Consider the following 6,569-nt stretch of genomic DNA (forward strand, 5'->3'; position numbering starts at 1 on the left):
AAATTTTGTAAAGTATGTGATACTTGTCAAAAGGTAGGTAAACCTAATCAGCCTATAAAGCCAGTACCTTTATCTCCACAGATTGTATGTAGTGTTCCATTCGAGAAAGTAATTTTGGATTGTGTCGGTCCATTGCCTAAGTCTAAGAAACAAAACCAGTATTTGATGACTGTTATGTGCAGTAGCATAAGGTATCCAGATGCTATACCTCTGCGGAATATTTCTGATAAAACATTAATTCCTCATCTAGTTAAGATTTTCACCCAATATGGAATACCTAGGATTGTACAGACCGACCAAGGAACTAATTTTACGTCTACATTATTTCAGGAAGTAATGAAAGTAATGGGTATTAAACTGTGACGGCGCCGAGTAAGGTTGTGAACTCAAAGGCAGGCTGGAAACCACTGAGTTATATTATTGTAGAACATTCTCCTTATATACAAAACCTCAAGGCAACAGGACATAACAAGTTCACAGGACAGACAATATTACAGAGGAAAAACCAGACATGAATTTTCATGTTCGTTTTAGTGCGAGGGAAGAGCGAAGATACAAGCATAATATATACAAAAGGAATTATGTACAATTGTGTGAAACACGGTTGGTACATGGCTCCCCCCCTAAAAATGACATACTGTACATGTTAAATTGGGCGCCCTGATCTAGAGAGGCGAACTGTAGGCGGGTCATCTGGCAGAAGATAAGCAGGTTTTAGACGATCAATGGAGACCCAGTCTTCTTTGCCCCGAATGTTTAGGAGGAATGCTTTCGGACTGCGTCGGATCACAAGGAAAGAGCCCGTGTAAGGGGGCGTTAGTGGTGGCTTGCTGGTGTCGTTGCGCAGGAAGACGTGCGTTGCAGAGTGCAAGTCCGTTGGTATGTGATGCTTCGCTGGGGGCTTGTAAGTCTGGCGGCACGGAGTAAATTTTCCCACGACGTGACGTATGCGCTGGAGATCGTCAGAGGAGGTTGTAGAAGGAAAAAATTCGGCAGGGACGACCAACGGGTCGCCATACACCATTTCGGCTGCTGAGACGTCGAGGGCGTCTTTAGGAGTGGTCCTTAGTCCCAGGAGGACCCAGGGAAGCTGAGTAAACCAGTTGCAATCCTTGCAGCGGGACATCAAAGCTGCTTTAAGGGTGCGATGAAAACGTTCAACCATCCCATTGGCAGCGGGATTGTAGGCCGTTGTCTGATGTAGGGTGATGCCCAGGAGATTTGCTAATGACGTCCACAATTGAGAGGTGAAAGTGGTCCCCCTGTCAGAAGTAATATGCTCAGGGATACCCAATCTGGAAATCCATCCAGAGAGTAAGGCAGATGTACATGAGGTGGACGTTGCAGTTTCCATGGGAATGGCTTCAGGCCAGCGAGTGGAGCGGTCGATGACGGTAAACAGGTAACGATGTCCTTGTGATGTGGGTAGGGGGCCTACAACGTCGACGTGAATGTGTGCGAAACGACGCTGAGGTTGAGGAAAGGTGCCCACTCCTGAATCCGTGTGTCGATGTACTTTGGAAGTTTGGCAAGAAGTACAGGCGCGGACCCAATCCTTAGCATCCTTAGAAATGCCGTGCCAAATGAACTTTCCCTTCAGCAGCTGTGCAGTAGAACGGCACAAGGGATGTGAAAGGCCGTGAATGAAATCAAACACCTGTCGGCGCATGGGAGCAGGAATCCAAGGTCGCGGTCTACCAGTACTGACGTCACAGAGGAGGGTGGTGTTGGAGTCTTCGAGGGGAAAGTCTTCCCAACGGAGGGACGTGCAGGATGTCCTACAAGCTTGATACTCTGTAACCTTGTCGTTGGCCTTCAGCCAGGGCGTTGTAATCCAATCCCAGCTGAACGGCAGCCAACGTGTTTCTTGACAGAGCCTCGGCAACGGGATTCATTTTCCCAGGGACGTATTGGAGGGTGCAATTGTATTCAGCCACGGCGGAGAGATGTCGGCGTTGACGGGCGGACCAGGCGTCAGACTCTCGAGTGAAGGCGTGCACCAGAGGCATGTGGTCTGTGCGAATGACGAAGGGCGTACCTTCTAAGAAATGGCGAAAGTGACAGACAGCCAAGTACACCGCCAGCAAATCTTGATCGAAGGTAGAATAACCCGATTCTGCCTTGAACAGTTTTCTGCTGAAGAAGGCCAATGGGCGAGGCGAGCCTTTGACCACCTGCTCGAGTACTGCACCAATAGCGACGTCGCTGGCATCGGTGGAGAGAAGGAGAGGGGCGTGTGGGATAGGAATAGTGAGAGCCGCAGCAGTTCATAGGGCCTTCTTTGCATTGCAAAAGGCTGCTTCTTGAAGGGGACCCCACTTCAGGTCCTTCGGCTTGCCCTTGAGGGAGGTGTAGAGGGGAGCAAGAGTGGCGGCAATGGCTGGCAGAAAACGGTGATAATAGTTGATCATGCCCAAGAATTCCTGCAAAGCTTTGACGGTCGAGGGCACGGGGAAGTTCTGAACGGCTGCTACCTTCTCAAGGAGGGGGTGGACACCTTCAGGAGTTATGCGGTGCCCTAAGAACGATACTTCGTTGGCGCCAAAGGTACACTTGTCGTACCGGACTACAAGGCCGTTTTGTTGCAGGCGGTCGAGCACGATGCGCACGTGACGGAGGTGTTCCTCTTTTGAAGAGGAGAACACAAGTATGTCGTCCACATAACATACACAGAAAGGGAGGTCCCCTAAGATGCCATCCATGAGACGTTGAAACGTTGCCCCAGCATTACAAAGGCCAAAACAGGAGTAATTGAAGGTGTATGTACCAAACGGAGTGGTGATGGCGGTCTTGGGGATGTCTTCTGGGTTCATAGGCACCTGATAATACCCCTTCAGGAGGTCGAGCGTAGAGAAAACCTTCGCTTCGTGCAGGTAGGAGGTCACGTCGGCAATGTTTGGGAGGGGGTAGTGATCCGGTTCTGTTTGCATGTTCAGGCGCCTGTAATCCCCGCACGGACGGAGGGAGCCGTCTTTCTTCAGAACGATGTGTAATGGTGACGACCATGGGCTGGAGGCCTTTTGGCAAAGGCCCATTTTCTCCATTTCGGCGAACGTCTGTTTGCCGGCTGCGAAGACTGGGGGTCCTGTCTTCTTGATATGGTGATAAATACCGTGCTTGGCAGGAACCGTGGGCGTTTGGCGAAGTTCTGGACGGAAAACTTCTGGGTATGACGTGAGGAGGTGGGCGTAGGCATTCGTGGGTGCACTGATGTGGAGAGCGAGGTTAGAGGGGGCGGGTTGAAGAGGTGTCGACAAGTACGAGTCTGCGTTGACCAATCGTCGGTGGGCGACATCGACCAGAAGGTGGAAATGAGAGAGGAAATCCGCACCGAGGATTGGCATTGTGACGTCAGCAACGAGAAACTTCCAATTGAATTTACCGTTTCTGAACGATAATGTGAGGTTCTCGTAACCGTAGGTGGGTATCGCAGATCCGTTGGCAGCTACTAAGTGGATGTCGGCAGATGTAGACAGACTACGTCGTGCCTTGAAGAGTTTCCTTGGCAAAAGAGAACGACAAGCACCCGTGTCTACCAAAAATCGCACTCCCGTTCCTGCATCCTGTAAAAAGAAAAGATTAGAAACATGGGAGGCCAACGCCACAAGCGATGGCCTACTTACACGTTTTTTGGCCACTGACAATCCTTGCCGCATTTTGTCGCGGTTGCCCCGAATCTGAAGTGGTAGTAGCAAAACTGCAGCGGATGGGAGGTAGTAAGAGGCTGTAGAAGTCGTTCGTTGGGGTGCAAGCGATTGGTGGGTGGTGGGCGGCTTTGTCGCCGCTTCGGCACGTCACGTGGTAGGCGTGTATGTCCTACGGCATTCATGTCAGCTTCGGTTGACGTTGAATAGGCATCCTCGTCATCAGGGGTGGAGGCGTTGATGGAGGTCTTGAAGTGGCTGTCCATAAGGGTGTCGGCTTTGGTCATCAAGTCCTTTATGGGTAAACTATCGACATCGGGTATGGCAGCGCGTACAGGTTCGGGTAAACGGCGTATCCAAAGGCACGAAGTAGGTTCACCTCACGAGGAGAGCCGTCTGCGGCAGGTTGAAGGCGAGCGATACTGGTCAATTCCCTGAGGGCAAGCGAAGCCCTTTTGTCCCCAAACGGTTGTTGCGAGAGCTGAAAAAGCTTTGCTATACGGGCGGCTGGCGACGGCGAGTACTGCTGCAGAAGGTATGTTTTGAGGGCGTCATACGCTATTGTGGTGTCTCCTTGATCACAAAGCCAGTCGGATATTTCTGGGAAGGTGTCCTCGGGTATCGCCGCGAGAACATAATCCGCTTTGGTGGTTGAGCGAGTCATGCCCCTGATACAGAAGTGGACTTCTGAGCGTTGAAACCAAGCAAACGCCTCTACGGTGGCGAACGGTGAAAGTTTCAATGGGGCGGCCGCAGCGCCAACTGCTGTAGTAGAGTCCGTCTCCGTCATAGTACCAACGATGGAGGGGCGAGGGAGGTGGGGGTGGAAGGCAGGGGGAGCGAGTCGACTTCCGGGGTCACCAATGTGACGGCGCCGAGTAAGGTTGTGAACTCAAAGGCAGGTTGGAAACGACTGAGTTATATTATTGTAGAACATTCTCCTTTTATACAAAACCTCAAGGCAACAGGACATAACAAGTTCACAAGACAGACAATATTACAGAGGAAAAACCAGACATGAATTTTCATGTTCGTTTTAGTGCGAGGGAAGAGCGAAGATACAAGCATAATATATACAAAAGGAATTATGTAAAATTGTGTGAAACACGGTTGGTACAAAACATTCTATGTCCACAATATATCATCCTCAAAGTCAAGGTTGTCGTGAAAGATTTCACCAGACGCTAAAAGAAGGTTTGACAAAGTTTTGTGAAGAAACTGGCAAAGACTGGGAGGAAGGATTGCCGTTCGTTTTATATGCTGTGAGGAATGCTTATCAGGAAAGTCTTGGATCTTCTTCCGCCGAATTACTTTATGGAAGACAAATTAGAGGACCACTTAAAGTATTATACGACACTTGGTTAGACTATAGTGAAGGTGTCAGTTTGGGAGAATATGCAACTAAGTTAAGAGAAAAACTTGAGTATTCACGTAAGTTTGCCCATCAACATTTGTTTAAAGCTCAGCATTCTATGAAGAAAAACTTTGATAGTAAAGCAGAGAAAAGAGAATTTAAAGTAGGAGATAGAGTTTTGATGTTAACTCCTATGAAGAAAACTTTTGAAAGCAGATATGAGGAACCATTTACTGTGTTGAGTAAGAATCAGAATGTATATGAAATATCTACTCCAGGTAAGAAGAGAGATCGGAAAATAGTACATATAAACCGATTAAAACTTTATTCTACTAAGGAGAAAACTGAAGAAGGTATTGCCGTTGCTAGTTTGGTTCTTGTTGAAAAGTCTTCTGATCAAGTATCTGATAACCATCTTATAAAAACAGATGTTCGATTATCCAATTCTGACACTATTAACCACCTGAAATCTAAATTACATCATTTAACCTCTCTTCAATTCCAGGATATAGAAAGGCTGTTCGAATCTTTCCCAGCGATTTGTGGAGATATACCAACAAAAACGAGTCTTGTGGAAGTCGAGATACAGCTTAAGATCGGCTCAGTTCCAGTTAAGAGCGCTCCGTACCAAGTATCTCCATACAAGAAGACCATCATGAAAAAAGAGGTAGATTTCTTGCTAGAACATGGTTTGGCTGAAGTCAGCCATAGTCCATGGTCATCTCCATGTGTACTAGTAGGAAAATCAGACGGTACATATCGGCTATGCACAGATTATTGTCAGGTAAACCAACTTACTGTTTCTGATTGCTATCCGTTACCCAGAATTGACGATCTCATTGACATGGTAAGCTCATCAAAGTTTATATCTCGAATAGATCTTCTTGAAGGTTACAATCAACTTCCATTGTCAGAATCCTCAAAACATATAACTGCGTTTGTAATGCCTAGTGGACTTTTTCAATACAAAGTATTACCTTTTGGATTAAAGAATGCAACAGCTATATTTCAAAGGCTCATGAATGATGTTTTGAAGGATTTATCAAATGTTGCAGTATACTTGGATGACATTATTGTTTTTACAGATACTTGGGATAACCACTTAGAGACGTTAAGGAAGGTTTTCGCTCGGTTGAAAGCCGCAAACCTTACCCTGAATTTGGCGAAGAGTGACTTTGGTTATGCCCGAATACAGTATCTCGGATACGTTGTTGGGAGTGGAGAAGTCGCATCCGTTAATGCCAAGGTGAACACCATCTTAAAAGTAAAGGAACCTACCTGTCGAAAGGAAGTTCAACCCTTCTTAGGGATGGTCGGGTATTACAGAAGATTCTGTAAGTATTTCTCAGAACTTGTTTTTCCATTGACTGATCTTACAAGCAGCAAGAAAAAGTTCCAGTGGACTTCAGAGTTCCAGGATGCATTCGACAAGGCTAAGACTTTGTTAGTCTCAAGCCCAATTCTCAAATCTCCTGATTTTGGAAGTCCATTTGTCCTTGAAGTGGATGCCAGTGAAATTGGAGCTGGGGCAGTTCTCCTGCAGAGAAGCAAAGATTCCTCATTACATCCAG

This window comes from Palaemon carinicauda, chromosome 32, assembly GCF_036898095.1.
Source record: "Palaemon carinicauda isolate YSFRI2023 chromosome 32, ASM3689809v2, whole genome shotgun sequence".
Taxonomy (NCBI): Eukaryota; Metazoa; Arthropoda; class Malacostraca; order Decapoda; family Palaemonidae; genus Palaemon; species Palaemon carinicauda.